The sequence below is a fragment of the Odocoileus virginianus genome, chromosome 3 (genome assembly GCF_023699985.2).
Source record: "Odocoileus virginianus isolate 20LAN1187 ecotype Illinois chromosome 3, Ovbor_1.2, whole genome shotgun sequence".
In the NCBI taxonomy this organism is placed as follows: Eukaryota; Metazoa; Chordata; class Mammalia; order Artiodactyla; family Cervidae; genus Odocoileus; species Odocoileus virginianus.
In genome coordinates this window covers 83,770,288-83,791,836 of record NC_069676.1, presented here as the reverse complement: position 1 = coordinate 83,791,836, position 21,549 = coordinate 83,770,288, and the positions used below count along the sequence as shown (strand labels likewise).

General features: G+C 34.6%; 1 long non-coding RNA gene across 8 annotated transcripts in view; it reads left to right on the top strand.

Annotated features, from left to right (window-relative positions):
* LOC110130695 (uncharacterized) overlaps window positions 1-21,549 on the top strand; it is an 871,740-nt gene that overhangs the window by 494,795 nt on the left and 355,396 nt on the right. For all 8 annotated transcript variants that reach the window (XR_011486989.1, XR_011486993.1, XR_011486995.1 and 5 more), the window contains one exon: window positions 10,322-10,355. This is a non-coding gene — a long non-coding RNA (uncharacterized lncRNA). The remainder of the gene's footprint in view (window positions 1-10,321; window positions 10,356-21,549) is intronic.

Sequence of the window (21,549 nt, the reverse complement as noted above, 5' to 3'; positions counted from 1 at the left end):
ATTAGATACTGACCTAGATATGTCTTTCAATCCTGAGGCCACGAATATGCATAAGACAATGCATTTTAGAGCTTATCCCAAACTAATAAAAATGGGAAAATTGCCAAATTTCTATATATGTGAATATTAGGAATGAAATTATAATCTCTTTACAAAGATGTAAAAGTGTACCACTATCAAGGATAGCAGGGTTGGGAAGGAAGTTAAAATAAGACTAAAGAGCAGGCAAGCTTCCTAAACCTGGGTAAGACTTCTTTTTGCAAATGAACATAAAATATTTCATTTGGATTCAATAATAGAGTTAGAATTCGCATCATTTGTAAGTATTTACTGATCATTTAAGTTTTTTTTGGAAACAGCAATTGCTATATCATGTCCTACATATCTCATTTGATCCTCCCACTTATCTTATGAAGTCAATAGTATTATATTTATTATATAAAGGAAGAAACAATCTCAAAGACCTAATTGACCATCCTAAAGTTGCAGAGTTGGTAGTACTAGAATGATTAATTAACACATCATTTTATGAATTCATTTATTGAGAGATTACCATATACCCTGAGATATTGGTGATTGAAAGTATAGAGATGTAGTAAAACAAATTCCCTGACCACAAAGCATGTGTTGCAGGCAGAGGTGGAAGGTATGCCTATAAGAAATTGTAAAGAAGAGAAAATACCATGTACACATCATATTATGTGCCAGGGGAGCACAGATAAGAGGGAATGCTAAATTCCTGCTATAGAAGTAGAGAAATATTCAAGGGAAAATGACACTTTCTGATCTATTTCATGACTTTTCTTCCCCATTTTCTGCTTTCTTTGTCTGTTCTGTGTAAAACACAGTTATCATTAGAAAAGAAAAAAGATCTAAAAACATTGAATTGTTCCAGGGCTCAAGAAGCTTATATTCTAATTAAAGAACAAAATACCACCCCTGAAGCAACAGAAGAGCAATAGAGTTTCCAAGGTTGTAATCATTGCCTAGATCTCCAGCTAAACAAAAGCAAGAATCAGCGGTGGAATGTGGAGGGGTTGTCTCAGTCCTCTACCACTGCAGAATTTACTGTGACTAAAAGGAGAACTAAGCTGAGTATATCAGGGGTAAAAGCAAAATGGAGGAGGTAAAATGCAGCAAAAGGTACCTGGAAATTGCTGCTCTGTTAAAGCCCTGCACTGTTTCATGTGTGCAGAAAGATGAACAAGATAAAATCCCTATAAGGTTAACTGAGATTAAACTCAGTGTTATCCAGACTTGACACAGAAGCCCAGATATACTACTCTTTCAGAAATTTTAGTTTAATGAAGAAGGCTTATATTCAGTCAGTTCAGTTCAGTCACTCAGTCATATCCGACTCTTTGCGACCCCATGGACTGCAGCACACCAGGCTTCCCTGTCCATTACCAACTCTCAGAGCTTGCTCAAATTCATGTCCATCGAATTGGTGATGCCATCTAACCATCTCATCCTCTGTCCTCCCCTTCTCCTCCCTCCTTCAATCTTTCCCAGCATCAGGGTCTTTTCCAATGAGTCAGTTCTTCACATCAGGTGGGCAAAGATTTGGAGCTTCAGCTTCAGCATCAGTCCTTCCAATGAATATTCAGGACTGATCTCCTTTAGGATTGACTGGTTTGATCTCCTTGCAGTCCAAGGGACCCTCAAGAGTATTCTCCAGCACCACAGTTAAAAAACACCATTTCTTTGGTGCTCTGCTTTCTTCATGGTCCAACTCTCACATCCATACATTACTACTGGGAAAACAATAGCTTTGACTAGGCGGATCTTTGTCGGTAAAGTAATGTCTGCTTTTTAATATGCTACCTAGCTTTCTTCCGAGGAGCAAATGTCTTAATTTCATGGCTGCAGTCACCATCTGCAGTGATTTTGGAGCCCAAGACTGTATAAATCTTCTCCATCTTTGGCTGAAAGAGTATAAGCAATCTGATTTCGGTATTGACCATCTGTTGATGTCCATGTGTTGCATCGTCTCCTGTGTTGTTGGAAGAGGGTGATTGCTATGACCAGTATGTTCTCTTGAGAAAACTCTGTTAGCTTTTGCCCTGCTTCATTTTGTACTCCAAGGCCAAACTTGCATGTTACTCTAGGAATCTCTTGACTTCCTACTTTTGCATTCCAGTCCCCTGTGATGAAAATGACATCTTTTTTGGTGTTCTAGAAGGTATTGTAAGTCATTATACTACCATTCAACTTCAGCTTCTTTGGCATTAGTGTTTGGGGCATAGACTTGGGTTACTGTGATCTTGAATGGTTTGCCTTGCAAATGACCAGAAATCATTCTGGTTTTTGAGGTTTTTGAGATTGCACCCAAGTACTGCATTTCGGATTCTTGTTGGATGTGAGGGCTACTCCATTTCTTCCAAGGGATTCTTGACCACGGTAGTAGATATAATGGTCATCTGAATTAAATTCATCCATACCAGTCTATTTTAGTTCACTGATTCCTAAAATGTGGATAGTCACTCTTACCATCTCCTGTTTCTAATTTACCTTGATTCATGGACCTAACAGTCCATGTTCCTATGGAATATTGCTCTTTATAGCATCAGACTTTACTTCCATCATCAATCACATCCACAACTGGGTGTTGTTTTCGCTTTGGCCCAGCCTCTTCATTCTTTCTGGGGCTATTTCTCCACTCTTCTCCAGTAGCATATTGGACACCTACCTATTAATGAATAGCAATAACTTTTTTATTCATTTTATGTGATGTTAAAATGTTAGTAAATATAGGTAGACAAAAAAGAAAAATACTACATTTTCATTGTAAATGTAATACACACACAAACACACATTTGTGGGGTTATATTACATAAGATTTAACGCAAATATTTTCACTTTATAGGCCATTAGTATCATCTAGGGTTTTGTTTTTAGTGGCTACTTATTATTCACTATGCTCCCCTGGTGACTCAGCAGTAAAGAATCTACCTGCCAATGCAGGAGACCCAGTTTTGATCCTGGTTGGGAAGATCCCTTGGAGAAGGAAATGGCTGCCCACCCCAGTATTCTTGCCTGGGAAATCCCATGGACAGAGGTGCCTGTCAGACTACAGTCCATGGGATCTCAATGAGTTGGACATAACTTAGCAACTAAACAACAATAATAACAATTATTCACAATATCTTTGTGCCACACATTTAATCAGTCAGTCATTTTGAGTACTTCCAGTTTTTCCCTATTGTAAACGGTACTTACTCTCATAGATAAATCTATCATAGTTTTATGACTGTTTCCTTTTGTCAGATTTCTGAAAATGCAGCTATTAGATAAATGAACAGTAAACATTTGAACACTTTTGATATGTGATCAATTTTCATTTTAGAAATATACTGATTTACACCCCCTTTGGTATTGAGAAGTCTTATTTTCTCAAAATTGAGTTTCAATAAATGTTATTTCCAGCTATATGTATATGTGTGTGTGTGTGTGTGTATTCCATTCTTTTAATTTACATTTATCAGTTATTGATGATGTGGAATGTTTTCCCTTATATTTATTCTTCCATTAATATTTGGTGTTCTTCCTTAATCTGTGTACTTACTGGTGACTCTTTTGTGATTTGTGAGAAATATTTATATAGTAATTCTGTTGATTCATTGCCATCAGATATGCTACAATTATGAGGGGACCTTTTACTTTGTATTTTTATATAGCTGGATCCAATTATCTTCTCCTTCATACTTTCTATTTAGGTGGTGTCGTATATAAAATATTTCCATTCAAATTATATAATTAACATCTCTGTTTATGCTCGTGTCTTTATTTAGATCTTTAGCTCAGCTAGAATTTTGATGTGTGGTGTGAAATAAAAATTGAATTTTATTTTTTACTACTGGTTAACAATTTTCCCAATGCTACTGAATTTTTTCTCCACTGATTTGTCATACAATATTTATTATATCCTCAATTATTAAATATATTTTTATCTGTTTCTGATCTTTCTCTTCTTTACCATTGATCTATTTCTGCTTTATTCTTTTATTTATTAAGTCTTTAAAGTAATTTTTAAATATGTCATAATGTTCCTTCTCAAATATTTCACAGCTGGTCTCTCACATATATCCTCCAGAAAATCTTTGAACAATGTTGTCAATGAACAATATGAACAAACATACTTTCTGATATTTTATATTGTGTAAAATTCATAGATTCATCTGGGAAGAATTAACATCTTCACTATTTTGCCTTTTTACCTAGATACATATTTTCACTTGCCATTCATCCATATTTCTGTATTTCTTGGGTAATTAACAACTTTTTGTCCCAGAAGAACTTGTATTAGAGAAATCCTAGTATACAATTATACAGGACTGCTAAAATATCCTGGAATGAGTTACACAAAGGCTAATTCAATCTTGGAAATGTTTACATCTTTTTATTTGAAGAGAAAAAAATTGACTGTTAAGATATAGCCAAGTTAAACACTATCTAGAGCCATAGCATTGATGGTAATTAAATGATTTTTACAACTCATATTTTTTATCAGTCTCCTTCTTTTTTCTCTGAGTAAATGCAATTTGATGAAATATATGCTGTGAAATTTTCTTGTTAAACCATGAAACCAATTGGAAAAGCAAAAGTGCTGAAAATGAAAGTCACATCTTATATATAGAAAAGTATTGCACAATATCAAAATGGTGATGTTTGATGTCAGAATTAGATATGTGCATGGATGAACCACAAAACCCTAGTCACCATCAAGGCCAGCATTACGTGTCAAAGAAGGTGACCAAATTAGGTGCTCATCATGTAGTTTAAAACAGGTCAAAAACGAGTGTTTAGAATAGTTCACAAGTGTTAGGAAAGGGTCCAGGAACCCTGAAATGAAGAATAGGCTGTGGATGTGAGTGCATGAAGAAATTTCTATATGTAGCCCATACTGCATTGCAAGTACTGATATTGAAAACTTGTCCAATTTGGCCAGATTATGCAGAGAAATCTCATGGAGATTTAAAAAATTAAAATTTGGCAGTTTTTTTTTTTTCTGTAGAAGTTCCAAGCAGCAATAATTATTTTGTGGTTTTTTGGTAATGACATATGAAGACATGGCTATAGAGTTTTGAGTTTTTTTCCCTTTTAAAGGATGCATTTTTTCTGAGCTGTATCAAATTCACACCATATACTTTATGGCCAAAGTCATGTGTAAGCAATGTAAAAAATGAATTAAAAATTTTGCCCAAGACATACAAAGAAGTAGGGACGTATGACCCACCCAAAGATAAAGCAGAGCAGGTAATAGAAATTGCCTTTGAGAAGGCTGTGATGTCAGACGAAGCAGACTACAAGACAATGTCATAACTAGGTTCAAATAATGAAGAAAATTATGCTTAAAGAATTAAAGATATGATGACAATTTGTTATGAAGTAGAGAATATCCATTAAAAGACAGAAATTACTTTTAAATGGTAAGGCTGTAATTAAAACATATAATAACTGGAATGAAAAGATAATGAGTGAAGGGATCAGTAGTAGATTTTAGCTGACAACAGAAAGAATCAATGAACTTAAATATAGACCTGTACAGATCATGTAACATGAAGACAGAGAGGAAGAAAAGAATAAAGAACAATAAACAGTCTTGGAGAAATGTGGGACACTGTTAAGTGTACCATCATGAATAACAAGAGCATCAATGGAGAGCAGAAAGAGAAGGAAGCAGAAAAAATATTTGAAGAAGAAGTAACTAAATACTGGACAGATTGAATGAGAAACTTTAAGCATCCAAGACACAAAACTACATGAACTCCAAGTAGTATAAATATGAAGAGGTAACACATAGACACATCAGAGTCCAAATATTGATAGATAAGAACAGAGGAAGTTTTGGAAGCAATGAGAAAAATACTCTTCACATAGAAGAGCATCATGATTAATAGTTAATTTATAATCAGAAATAAGTGAAGCAAAAATAAAACAGAGGATATATTCAAAGTACTGAACAGAAAACAAACTATGAATCAAGAGTTTACATACAGAAAAATAATCTTTCAAAAATAAAGGTAAAATTAGGACACTTTTGGATGAACAAATTTGTTCAAGAATTTGTTGTTAGAGACCCACCATATAAGAAACACTAAAATAAGTTCTGCAGACTGGCAAGGGGCAAAAGACAGTAATTTAAATGTGCATGAAAAAAACAAGTACCAGTTAATATAAACATGTATGCAATTATAAAAGACAGTATAATTGCATATTTCTTCTTTCTTCTATTAATTGATTTAAAAATCAATTGCATAAAGTCTATATGTATATATCTATGTAGATATGCATACATTTTTATACACAGCACATAGAAATATACTTAACAGGAACAGCTCAAGGGCTTCCCTGGTGGCTCAGCTGGAAAAGATTCTGCCTACAGTGCAGGAGACCTGGGTTAGACTCCTGGGTTGGAAATATCCCCTGGAGAAGGAAATGCAACCCATTCCAGTATTCTTGCCTAGAGAGTTCCATGGACAGAGGAGCCTGGCAGGCTACAGTCCATGGGGTTGCATAGAGTCAGACAGGACTGAGCAACTAACACTTTCACTAACAGCACAAAAGTAGAAAGAAACAAATCTCTACTTGAATAAGAAAAAGACACTTCATGGTAACTTGATTCCCCAGGAACAAACAAAGAGAAATGAAGAGGAACAGAATGGATAGTTTGTGTGTGATACTTTCTTCTCAGCTTGAAGAACTGTCTTTCCTGCTTTCCTTTAGTATATCTTGGAGTGTGATTTACCAACAATATATTCACATGGCTTTTGTTTGGAAATGTCCTTTATCTTTTTTTGCAAGAGACTTTGGCTAGGTATATAAATCTATTTTTACAGGCATTTCTTTCTTTTTCTCTCATCAGTTCAGAGATGGCATTTCATCAACTTTTGTCTGCATTGTTTCTGATGAGATGTCAGTCATCTTTTTGTTGATGCTGTTCCCCAATGTATAAAGTGTCTCTATTCTCAGTGTATTTAAAAAAATTTTTCTTTAATCAGCTCAGTTCAGACATCAGTCATGTCTGACTCTTTGTGACCCCATGGACTGCAGCACGCCAGGCCTCCCTGTCCATCACCCACTCCCGAGGCTTACTCAAACTCATGTCCATCAAGTCGGTGATGCCATCCAGCCATCTCATCCTCAGTTCTCTAAACTTAGTCTTTGATAATTTGAGTATGATGTAGTTTTATTTGTGTTTATCTTACATGAGTTCATTGGACATTTTAAATAAATTATTTTTAATATAAATAATTTTTAAGATTATTCTCCTCTTTTAGGGGGACTCTGGTCACACTAGTGATCTATTGTCCTACACGTTCTTTATAAGCTCTTCTTACTTTTTTTTTTTTTTTTTTAGCATTTTCCTCTATGTGCTTCAACTTGTGCAATTTCTATTCACCTGTTTTTAAGTTTACTGAACTTTCTTCTACTATATTGTTTGAATTTAAGCCAGTAAATTCTTAATTTCAAATTAAAAAAAATAATTTCCAGTCTAGAATGTCAAATTAATCTTTAGAGATTATATTTCTCCTTTTAGAAATGTTTCTGTTATCCTTAAAAAAAAAATGTTTCTGTTATCCTATTTTGTCTATCTTTTCTTTTAACTTTTTTAACATATTTGTAATAATTTTAGAATCTATAACCCACTGACTCCAGTCTCTGATTCATTTGTGAATCTACTTTTGTGTATTAATTTTTCTCTTCCTTTTATGTATTTTCATTTTTGACATTACATAGGGTTGCATAATTAAACAAACCAAAGAATTTGAAACAAAAAATAATTTTCCTCAGAGAAAACACATCACTTTCTCTGTCAGGTAGGTTGGTAGGGTGTGGAGTTGATTATTTTGATCCAACTAGGAATTTAGATGGAGTGTGTTTGGGTTGCAGCTGGAGTTTCAGTTTACCTTTGATTTCAGGGTCTTCAGTTATATCTATCCTGAGCGATTACAGGCACCCTCTAGGGGAAATTTAGGCTTGAAGCACTATAGGGTATGGAGATTTCTCTCTGATTTACAGCCCAGCCCAAAGCATCCTATGCTGCCCTACTAGCAGCAAAATTCTCCTGGGGTAGCACTGCCTGGTCAGCGGAATCAGCTCTGAGTTTAGGGATACAATAGTTTCCAATGCATCATGCCAGCCCATGCAGCCGTTAAAAACTGCCATATTTCTTGCTATCCCAGCAGAGTACTGCTCATAGCTGGCCCATTTTCTTGCCCATTTTTTCCCAGACATGGCTAGTGTTCACAGATAGAAAAGTAGCACTGGTATTTGCTCAAAAAAGCCTTTATTATTCTCTAGAAAATAAACTAGTTATTTTAGACTTATTTTTCTATAAAACTCTGTGAAATCTTAAATAAGCATGTACATTATACATATATGTATATGTATGTATGCTTTATATTTTTAAAAATTTGTTCTACTTGTTTATGATGTGAGCATTATGATCACTTGTGCTTCCTAAATGGATGTGGAACACCCAGCTCCTTAGCAGTGTTTATTTCATGTCTCAAAAAGTAATTGACATACTGTTGTTTTTATTTATTACTAAAAGTATGTATTTTACAAGTTATGTTAGCCTCCACTGTAGTCAATATAGTATCTTTGCCACAACAGCTATTGTTTGTAGAGCTCTCACCATAAAGTGGGTAATGTTCTAAGTGCTTTATAGATTACCTAATTTAATCCCCACAACAATCCTGGGAGTTAGGTACTGTTATCAGCCCTATTATACACACAGGAAAACTGAGCCATGGAGAGTTTAGGTAACCTCATGAGGCCATGCAGTTCGTAAATACTGAAGTCAGAATTCAAATTCAAGCCATCTTCCTCAGAGTCCAAGGTCTTAGTCATACTCTAAAAACATTTGTTTTTATATAATACAAATCATTCTGTTCCATACTTCAGTCTCTTTTCATATATCTTTATTCTGCTAGGAATTATTTTTATTCCATGTTTTCAAAACAAACATCTTTCTTTTAGAATTTCAGCTTGGCTGCCACCTCCTTTGGAATCTTTAACCCCTAAACTAGAATTTATTACTCCTCATCTATTCTCTTTGCACTCTGTTCTTACACCTCCCTTAGCATTTAACTTATTGTATGTAATGTATTTACATGATGTGTCCCAGCCATTAGTACATAAGATCCTTGAGAGCAGGAACTGGGTCTTATCCATAATTTTCTTTACCATACCTAATAATGCTTGGCATGTAATGGTCACTGAATATATGTTTACCAAATTAATTTCAATCTCTGTCTGTTCCTAAAATTGATTCTCGATAGGAATTTTAAAGGTTACAAGTCTCTGTGGTGTATTGCACTTATCTTTCTCCAAAAGTTGAAACATAATAGGCCTCAAAATAAATGTTGTCATACATTTTAGAAGATCACCTTGGCTAAAGTTAAAATAGCAAGAAATGTGGCTGTTTAAAACTATAAAATTATTCACTTTAATTTTGTCTGTTTCTAATAGTTAAAAGCAAAATTCAAGTCTCCTATTTCAAGTTAAACTACAATTCAGTCTTAACTAATAATACCTTTATGTGCCTGACACTTCAGGTGGAATGATTAAATTATGCACCTGTAGAAAGATCTCAGAAAGCAATGACAGGTATTACAAACCTACTATGCTCCTGGGTACTTACAAAAGTATTGTGTTTAATATTTAAGACATTGATTTCAATTCACTGTTTCTCCTGTATGTGACATTCTTCTTCTTTTTTTTTTTATTCCCATATAGGTGTACATTTTCATTTCCTTGGCTTTGCTTTTTATTGAATTTATACCATAGGATATTGTACTGATTTGTTTTGTTAGATAGTTACTTTAAGGAAGAAAGTAAACATACACTACTATATCATTTCTCTTGCTCAAATGGAAGAGACCTTAAAGGCACATTTTCTTAAAAAAAAATTTCAACAATGGGCTGCATACAGAGAAGTTAAGACAGAGCACAAAGTCTTTAAAACCCCTCTTTCCATTCTTTGTATATAGAACATGATTTGCTGCATTGAATGGGTTAAAGATTTTTAGAGCTAAAGTCCTCTAGTAGAAATTTGGGATGAATAACACCCCAAAACTCCTCATTTAGCTGTTGCCAAATTGTTTATGCCCGCCACCCTGATGAATTCTTTGGAATGTACATAGCACCCAACTATAAGAACTGCTGAGACCGCTGCTCCTTAGAAGGAAGAAACAGAAGCATTAATTTTGACCCTTCGGGGGTTTATAATTTTAATTCAATAAATGACTCTCATGCCATTCTTTCATATTACTTTCTATTATTTCTTTCTAATCTAGATTCTTTTTTTTTTTAGATGTCTAACAAGAAAGAACGTGACCAAAAAGCATGTGAGTATTATCTTCCTAAAACTGCTAGATGTGCTTTTTTTTATGGAACAGAAGAGATACGAAGCAATGATCTGAAAAACATTTCCTTGAATGAAAGGGTCCAGGATGGGAGGGAATATTTTTCCATGTTGGGGCAACACTATCACTCTGGTTCACAAAGGTTTTATGTATAATGTTTTATGCTAAGCCAACAGACTTCATCTTCTAAAAGGATTGTTGCTTCAAGGAGACTGTCTTGTGCCTTGGATGTTAATATAACAGGAAGGGATTTGGCTAATGATGCATTTCCCGTGCCAGCCAGCGCTTCTCCTCTCCAGGGGCAGCAGGGACGCCTGTTCTGGTTTGCCTTGAGTTTGAATCTGAAAATCGTCCCCCCTCCCAAATCATGTTTAAAATCAGTGTGTTGTAATCAATACTTCTCTTTTGGTCAGGCTTTATAGATAGAATATGGGGCAAAGTAATTTTGTTTTCTCTTTTGCCACTGGTCATAACTACCTGTACTCCATGGTAAGTTTTGATTCTCAATGAGTGCATAATTTAAAACAACAGGCAGAAGGCAGAGTCCAATTTCTTCTCATCCCCAACTAACACCTCTTTATGTATATCTGAAAATTATATATAAAGGATAAATGAGAATAAAATTATATGAATATGAGAGAGGGGTATGCTCATACCTCTATGTTTATACATTTGTGCATTTATTTATTCATTTAATTAAAGGTCACTAATCATTTGTTGATTAAATTTGAGTTTAAAATATTATCTTGCAAGCTGTGTGAACATAGGCAGACCGGTTAACCTTCATGAAACTGAATTTTTTGTGTAAAAATGGGGATACTAATTTTCTCGGTGTATTTAAGGTTCTTTCTTCCTGGTGAAAGAATTCAGAGATGAAGCAGAGATTGAGAAAGTTAAGTGAGAGTTTGTTTAAGCAAGGATACGCTCTCAGAAGGAGAGCAGGCAGACAGGTGATGAGCTGCTACCCTGGTTTTCTTTGGCAAGCTGGTTATGAGGGGCATACAAATAAAGGGATGGAATATTCATTGGAGAAGGAGGAGTTTCAGGGCCATCTTATTTCCTGATTTTCCATTCCAGCTCCATTTTCCAGAGGGGAGGAGCGATTTTTGTCCTTATTGAGCTTTGATGTAAAGGATCATAGCGTCGGCTTGGTTTATGATGGGTACTTGTGTGCAAGGCTAATCTTATTGTAATGAGAGCATAATTAATGAGCAACAGGTTGCATTCAGAAGCAGGAGAGTTCCACCTTTCTCCACTTTTCTTTGTCTGCTACCTGGACACTTATTACCCAAAATGTGTAATTTCCTGTCAGTCTGGAGATTTTTGCTTTTTTTGTCTGCCTATGGACCCCTGCTTTTTTACATGATGTGTGATTTCCTGCCACCTGACCCCTGCCCTCATTTCTCTGCTCATACCTAGTTACCTACCTGCTGTAACACTGAACTTGTCTGATGTGGTTTATATAATATATAAAATAACTGGCATAATTTCTGGCACATTATCAGAACCCCCTATGTGGTAGTTTAATAATAATAATAATTATTATAGTAATATATTACTTGGCTACTCCTGTTACTTCCTAGTCCCTAGACTAAGTTGCTCAGAGATTAAAAGAAAAACTCTTAAAAGACTCAAAGTCTACTGAGGAAAACTTGAAAGAGCATCAAAACCCAAAATATTGTATGATACATGCTGTTCACCTTCAAGAAAGTGGAGAATAGAAAGAACCTGATGGGTGATGTTTGGCTATAGAAATGCCAATGTCATTGCCAACTTAATTGAAACTATTTACAAATCAGGGTTTTTTGTCCTTGCTATTAATGATTTTTTTAAATTTTTTGACTATTTTTTAATTTACTTCTTTTAAGAGTTGTGTGTCTTTTTGTAAAGCTAAGCATAGGGAGTTGTTCTGTCTTTGGACTTGAGCGTCAGAAACTTAGAAGTTACCACTGACCTCAGAAATGTTGCCTTATCCTGGAATTAAAAGGAATCTCTTGGCATAAGTAATATGTGTGGGGACCCAGGCATTCATGTGGAATATTTAGAGACTGAATATTAATCGCCTTTGTAGAAATGAATTTCAGAAGTTTAGAGATCAAAAATCTTTTCCTATCATTCCTATAACATTGAGGCAATTTTCCCAACTTCAAAGCTTTAACATATAGTAGTTTAAGATTAAAGAAGATACTATAAGACACAGGAGCAATTTTCAGAAGACTCTAAACTCCTGAGGTATAGGAGTGATTACAATCTGGACCACAATAAAATATATTAACCCCAAAGTTGTTGGAGTCAGGATTAGCAACTGGAGTTTGAAAAAGAATGCAGCACTTATATTTACTTTCTCCATCACTTTGATGGGTCTGGCAAAGCTTAAAATGTGTGTGTTTCTCAGGATATCACTCTTTTACACTTTTTGAGAATTAGAAGTTAAGATAGTTTGAGACGGGCTGATTTAAAGAGAAAGGCAATCTGGTATTATTCTTTTTCATCATCAAACACAAGTGAGAGTAACTGGGAATGGACAGGAAATTAAGTCCTTACAGGTGGACATAAATAATGATAAGTCAGAACAAACAAACAAGGAATTTAAGCATGGATAAGAAATGGGAATACTTAGGAATCAAAAACTGAGATAGAAGAAGGTAAGTGTGAATATATGAAATAAAGAAAACAGGCATCAATGTAATCTTTTTAAAGAAACAAAGACTAAGCTGAAATAGCCTTAATATAGTCCCCTTCTCTGTTTTTCTGTCTTAGTTTCTAGACAAGAAAAAGTCCTCTGTTAGCTGCTTACTTGCTTCTGTGTTTTATGGTTGGGGGACTGGGGGTTAGAAAGATGAAAAACCACCCAAGGTGAGGTATCCATGAGGGGCTGAGCAGGGTCTCAGACCCAGATGTATCGGAGTCTGTTACCCTGTCCTCTCTGAGTTTTAATTGCATCTTTTTCAAAATTTGGGGAGATGTAGCAATAAAATGTACAGATTTAAATGCTTCCTTTCTCAAGTTTTTGTACTGTAACCTCCTTTTTAATCTGACTTGCAGTAAATAAATATTCATCTCACTTTACTGGTTTTCTCTGAGGCTGGAGTTCACTTAAGGTTCAATTTTAGGAAGTTGGATTTTTAATAAGATTCCTTTAAATGATTTCCATATTTAACCAATCTTGCCGTTCTCAACAGTACATGGAAGAGCAAGCAGGGAGCTTAAGAAAAAAAATTAGCTTCTTTAACTACTGGATGAAACCGAAATTTGGGCTCTCTGACTCCTTAGAGTCGGAAGTCGTGTTTGGCAATCTAAATTTATCAATAGCCTAACATACCACTCTTCAAAAAGGACTTCTTTATCTTTCTTGTGATAGTAATGTTTCTTAAGTTACCAGGAATGGTCTTTTCCCTCTAAGTGTTTTCAGCTTGACAGATAGCTCTTTTCTGAAATGCATTAATTTCAGTCCTGTGCCACTGCTGCATATTAATTTATACATATGAAAAACAATGTCAAATATGGAATAATTCATTCATGACCCTGTTTTAAAAAGACAAATTTGGGTGTAGTTTTTAAAAGTGTGCGAAATTTGGCTATTTTTATAGTACATGTGTGATGCCATCACTTGTTTTTCTCTACCGATCCTTCAACAAAATTAAGGATTTTATTTTTCTTTGGATTTTTACTTGAATTCTGCAAGGCCGTCAATACCGAGCCCTGTAACTGCTGATGGTGTAGAGAGGAAGGTGGGCAGGGGGAGGAAGGTGGGCAGGAAGCAGAAGGATGGCAGGAAACATTTTATGATTTATGCAACTTTTATGAAAAATGTTCTCTTTACTTACTGCATAGTGTTACTATTATTATCACCTGGTGGGCCTGAGGCATGGGCCACACACATCATCTGGCTAAAAATAATTCTGCAGCCTGTCTGGGTGTCATTATGGTGTTTGTTTCATAACAACTGCCTATGAATCTTTATTAAAATTCAAGTGGGTTGTGACTTGCAGCCAACAGTGGGCCTGTATATAGCTAAGAGAGCATGGTCTGTCTCTGGGAAGGCTCTGGCAGGATCAGAGCAGGGTGCGTCCAAAACTGGCACTCTGCAAAGATGCTCAGACCAGAGACTCTGAAAGAGACAGGAAGAGACCATGAACATGTGTTTCTCGCAAATAAGATGTGCGATATTGAGTTCACTCACAGAATGAGAAGGGGTAGACCTGACAAGCTAACAACTTGGTTGAGAGCAAGTTGACACCACTCCCCTTGCAGACTGACCTGGGGAGTGAGTGTTAAGGGTCGGGGCTTTTCTAAAGATTTCTACAAGCACGAAAGCAATGATTTAGCCTTTTCGGTAGATAGATTACAAAATTGTAGGATTTCAATGGTGGTATAATAATCTTTATAATTGCTTCTGTTCTTTCATGTATTGAGGTCCAACCAGGGTTTATGACAAAATCTTCATAAAAATATAGGTAATAATCAAGGGTGAGGTTCACAGATTTAACCTCTAAACTGTATACTTATTATTTTTGCAAGGTTTTTTTTTTTTTTTTCTGGATTAAAATACTCCTAGAAAACTATGACATAGAACTGCTTGTGAGGAAAAAATACATGGTCTTAGTATTAAAATTGGATAATTATTAAATGACTATTGTGCTTGGTGTTTAGTCACCTCAGTTGTTTCTGACTCTTTGCGACCCCATGGACTGTAGCCCACCAGGCTCCTTTGTCCATCGGATTATCCAGGCAAGAATCCTGGAGTGGGTTGCCATCTTCTATATACTCCATTAATTACAAAATAATACATTTATTAAAAATGTGGGAGTATGTAGATACCAAATGGAAAAGAAAATATTTCTCATGATCACATTGGAGTAACAGCATTTGTTTAGATGCTTTGCTGCTGAACAGTTTTGAAGAATGGCGATAAACTGCTTGAAAGGACTTGAGTGTAAGTGATTTTAGAATGACATTAGATATCCTTAAGGTTAAGTTTTAGTGGAAATGTTATACAATTTTTCTTTATTCTTTATTTCTTTCTAAAATTGCTTTCTTAAGTAATTAAAAGAAGTATGGTGTGGTATAAGGGGCTATATAACAGACGGGTCTGTGTTCAAATCTCAATAATACTGTTTCTTAACTTTGTGACTTTACTGAACTCAGCTCCTAAGTCTCAGTTTAATTGTATGTAAAATGGATATAATAAGCTATACCTTAGAGAATCATGAAGAATAAGTAATACTAATGTGAAAACACCTACTCCTGTTTGTTGGTTTTTAAATCTGTTTTTAATATTTAATGTTGGTATGAACTTTGATGTAAAACTTTAAAAAGAACAAAAAATATTATTAATAGACACAGTGTATCTACACTTCACATTTAAGAAATGTTAACACTGTATATTAAAAAAATAGCAGCTGGATCCCTTCTTACTTTTTCATTAATGCAAGTCCTTTTGTATATGTACAAATACAAAACTGGTTTATATGATCCTGATGCATTTATAACAATTTTAATGATGTTTGATTTATCACCATATGATCTACCTGTTTAAAGTATACAGTTTAGTGCTTTTTAGTCTCTTCACAAGATGTGTGTTCATCATCACAGCCTAATTTTGAAACATGTTTGTCCTCTGGGAGAGAAATCTGTATCTATTAGTGATCACTCTCCATTCCTCCTCAACATCACCAGATCTAGGCAAGAGTCTATTCTCTACCTCCATAGATTTGCCTATTCTGGATGTTTTCTATAAATGAAATAATATACACATGGTCTTTTGTGATTGGCTACATGCATCTAGCACAAATTTTTAAGTGTTCATTAATACTGTAGTGTGTATCAGTACTTTTTGTCCTTTTGTTGACAATATTATTGTACTGAATGGACATATCACATTTTTTTATCCTTTTATCATTCAGAATGCATTTGGGTCTTTTCCACCATTTGCCTATTATGAGAAATGCTGTTATGAACATACATATGCATTTTTTTAGAAATATATTTTTTATTTCTCTAGTGTATATTCCTGGGAATGGAACTGTGGCATCATATTATAATTCTATATTTATTATATAGAGAAAGTTATGTTTCCAAAGTGGCTATACCATTTTTCATTCCCACCAGCAGTGTTATGATGGGTCCAATATCTCTACATCCTGATGAGGCATCTAGTCTAGTTCCTTCTCTGGTTAACTCATTGAAAATGTTGACTAGTATTCTATTGCATGAATAAAACATGGTTCAATCATTATATTTTCTTCTTCCTGTATACTGTGTTCCAGCTGATTTTGAACTAGACACCTTGAATACACTGGCTGCTCTCTCATTCTTAACAACCGTTAGAGCGTTAATTGTTAAATATTGTCAGATAAAAACTCCTTCTAAAATAGAGGAATTAATAATGTCCAGACACTATTACTCAATACAGACAGTACCCCAGAAACATATCTTTAGTAATCATAATTGATATAGTAATGCCTTACTTCTGTGGACATAAAAAGTGTGTTTATTTTCATTCTGTAGGCTGAGGCAGAGTCATAGTAATTAAGCTTGATGATCACATAGTATGTTTCTGAAGTTACAAAAGTAGGAAGAAGAAAAATATTTGTAACTTAAAACTGCCTGAAGATAATTCATAAAAACAAGTCACAAGTAGACAGTGAGACAGTTGTCCACCCCCCAAATTCCTCTGTAAAGTGAACCTTGGGGGAAAAAAAAAGGTCGTTGAGGACATTGAGGAATGATGCTGAATACTACATGGTGTCAAAGATCTTGACATCTCTCTCTGCTAGACACTGATTTAAAAGGGGGCACATTCACCTCCATCAGATGTTCTGTGTCAGAAAGTCACTGTTCATACTTCAAAGGGCAGCAGTCATTCTATTCACAGAGAATGCTCTGATTCTGAGGAGGCTATACTTTGGCCTGGAGAAGTAGAGGGATAGAAAGAGAGCTGTAAAGAGAGACTTTCAGCATTTATTAATTATATTATTGTTTTACCTTCTGAATTTCTTCCCATCTTTACAAAGCTTTGCCAGATTTGTTATCAGACCGGTAAATGCCTCTTTTCTATGGATGAAATTTATTTGCTCATCTCAACACATAACCACAACTCTTAACACTCTTACCCATGTTTCAGGCTCTAGATATTTGTTTACTCTAAATGATTTATACTCTTGCTACACTTTGGTTTCTTACTTTTTAAATTTCATTTTTTCAGAACTGATTTCCTCAGTGTGTATGCCCAGGAGTGGGATTGCTGGGTCATATGGCAGTTCTATTTCCAGTTTTTTAAGGCATCTCCACACTGTTCTCCATAGTGGCTGTACTAGTTTGCATTCCCACCAACAGTGTAAGAGGGTTCCCTTTTCTCCACACCCTCTCCAGCATGTATTGCTTGTAGACTTTTGGATAGCAGCCATCCTGACTGGCGTGTAATGGTACCTCATTGACGTTTTGATTTGCATTTCTCTGATGATGAGTGATGTTGAGCATCTTTTCATGTGTTTGTTAGCCATCTGTATGTCTTCTTTGGAGAAATGTCTGTTTAGGTCTTTGGCCCATTTTTTGATTGGGTCATTTATTTTTCTGGAATTGAGCTGCAGGAGTTGCTTGTATATTTTTGAGATTAATCCTTTGTCTGTTTCTTCATTTGCTATTATTTTCTCCCATTCTGAAGGCTGTCCTTTCACCTTGCTTATAGTTTCCTTTGTTGTGCAAAAGGTTGGTGTTCGGAAAGTGCTCCGGGGCTGGTGCACTGGGAAGACCCAGAGGGATCGGGTAGAGAGGGAGGTGGGAGGGGGGTTCAGGATGGGGACACATGTAAATCCATGGCTGATTCATGTCAATGTATGACAAAAACCACTACAATATTGTAAAGTAATTAGCCTCCAGCTAATAAAAAATAATTGGTAAAAAAATAAAATAACACTAAATATTAAAAAATAAATAAATTTCATTTTTTATTAATTTTGACAGATCAGCCATTTTAAAAAGTTCAATTTTATGTATTTTCAGAAATATTGAATAGTTCTTTTTCTTACTACATCTTGGCCCCTGAAGCCAGATGTCTGGAAAGTGCTTCAAAATAATTTGGGCTTGGGGAGAAATGAATGGATATTGATATAAGGTGGCTTATTAGCCTATCTTTCTAGTTTTCAACATAGATTTGGAATTTTCTGTAACAAAAAATTAAAAATGTAATGAGTTGATTTTATTAAACCCTGATTTAACTACAATATATATGTATATATTTTATTATATATATTTTATATATTTACAATTTAGGATTAGTAGAATTAAGGTGTAGGAAAATGACAATTGAGTAAAAATGTGAAAAAGTGACTTTGGAGCAAAATTGCAAAAAAGCATACTATATTACTTTGTGAAGAGTAACTAGTATCATTAAGAGACCTAAAAAAAAGCCTGGGCAGCCATGCTTTTCTCATAGAAGCCAAAACAACTCATTGTAAAAGAAGATAGCATTCCTTTAAAGTAGGACCAACCTTGCTTTACTTACTGATTTCATTTATACACACAGAAATCAAGACTTGTTTTTTTTTTACTTATTTAACTCTGCCATATGTACATATCTATGTCCTTTTACATATATTCTTTTATGCTCATTTTTATCATCTATAGCAGTTGAAGTACTCTAAACAAAAGAAAAGCTTCCCACTTCATGACTTCATATTTTTAATCACATTTATATCACTTCATACAGTTCTGTTCTTTACACCTAAGCTGACTATCAAATAGGATGGCTTCACATTATTTTGGGGAATTGATACTCTGAACAAATAAGAACATTTCTAATACCTAAAACATCCATTTAAAAGCTAATATTTAGAATTATTTACTTATTTCACAGCTACATTTCTAAAATTTAATGTCCATTCTTTACCTTATTAAATAGACTACAGGAGTAATGCTTAACACTTTCCTAACTAGCTGTGCTCATAATTATGCCGACCAGTGTTTGTATTCACTCTAAATACATTGACAGTTACAGCACTCCTGAGGTTAGGTTTGCTTTTAAAGTAAATGACTACAGGTAAACTGTGATGATTCTGATGTCCGATTGTGTTTTCTTATTTTTTTCACAATAGATCAGCTACTAACACTTTCTTCTTATTTCTAATCAGGTGTTCACTGTCATTTGGTAAGAAATCAAGGTTTCCAAGGAAACCAGGTGGACACATTTGCTAAGAGAATACTCTTAATTCTACATGAATTACCAAGTCATTTGACTGTTGTTTGAGGGTTGGACATACTTCCCATGCAATGCTCTTGAGCTTTATTACAATTATTTTCTTCATTCTTCCAAAGACTTTCTTATATATTTCCTGTGAGGTTAGTGTCTGAATCTGGATACAGCTGAGACTGCAGAAATGGGTTGCCACCATCCTTTAAAAGATTGTGAGTGATTTTTTAGTTATGTTGATTAATAACTGAGAAGCTATTGAAATAAAGTAAAGGCAGAACTAGCGTAAGAACTAAACCTAAAACCAGGAGTTTTATTAAAACCATTCTTGACAGAAACCAAAGAGGATCTCGTTCTTAAAAGCAAAAAATAAGAGTGAAGTGTTCACCCTGAAGTTCTTGATTTCTTATAACTTCCCTCATGTTGGTAACGTTATACACAGTGTTTTATATACTAGCTAAATGATTCCTATTTTGTTCCAGAAATGTTTTGCTAAATAAATACTTTATGAATAGTAAAATAATTTTGAAAATACATTGATTTACCTAGTAAAGGAAAAGGATAACTTTAATTTCTGGACTACTTTATAAAATTAAAAAATATTTTGATCACTAATAAATATTAAATTGCATTTTGAAGTTAAATACATATTATTAAGGAAATAAAAATAAACAATTTTAACTGATTGCTTTATATGTAAATGTGAGTGACAAACAACCAAAAAGAAATTACATAGACTTTATGAAAGCTTTCAGGGGGAGATAGCCCATTGAGTTAATTATTTTTTCCTTTACAATGAGAAGACAATTTTGAATTTTGGGCAGCAAATTACCATCTCAATTAAAAATGATTCCTATTAGGGACTTAAAAGCTGCTACTTCATTTTATTTGTGCCTTCGCCATTAGACTGTATAATAAAAGAAATTAAAGTGAAAGGAAATTAGTTTGAATGTTGTATAGTACAGAATTAAAGAAAAAATGAAAAATGTTTCTCAAAAACAGTGTTACATTATTTAATTTACATGTGTTACATTAATTTAATTTACATTTAATTAATATTTGAATTTCTCATTATTAGCTATATAACCAAAGAGCCAAGTAACCAAACTGTTGTTTGAGGTCCTTTACCATCGATCAGATGGTGCTTCACACATGCAGTAAGAGGAAGGTTATATTCACGACACTCTGGTAATGGAAATTTTTGTGACTATTTTCAGTTGTGGCTATTTTTCACCTGTGTAAGAGTAAAGATATCTCTGTTTTCATTTATATGACTCAGTATTTGAAACAGATCGAGATATCCAGAATAGAGCAATCAGAGCTTTTCAAGAATCAGTCACTATTTCAGGGAAACATTCCTCTGCTTACATTTGCTATTCTCCTTAATATTAAAACATCAAAACAGTGTAAAAACAGCAGGAGCTACTTCCATGCATCTTAAAAACTGTTTCATAAAAGATGTTTAGGGGTCTACACTTTGGGACTTGGAAGTTTAAGCTGTCTTACTCGCTCATCTTGTTATCCAGGGCTGACTCCAAGCAGTGTTGTTTGTCCCCTGCAAAAAATTGTGGGAGGTGACTTTCATATTGCTGTCCATCTAAATAGTGTCCTCTAAGACAGTTTTAATGCCAAACTGCAAAACTATGGCAGACTTAGAGTATTGTCATTAAACTGATCTGTCATCTATAAAATTATTGAACTCTACCAAAGTATTTTATTTCTGTGTTTTGAAAATAAAGCAATTCAAGTTTCAAGACCAAAGCAGAAAATACAACTTGAATGATATAAAATCTGGATTATTTTGTAGTGCTCAGTTCAGTTCAGTCAGTTGCTCAGTCGTGTCCGACTCTTTGAGACCCCGTGGACTGCAGCACACCAGGCCTCCCTGTCCATCACCAACTCCTGGAGTTTACTCAAACTCATGTCCATCGAGTCGGTGATGCCATCCAACCATCTCTTCCTCTGCCGTCCCCTTCTCCTCCTGCC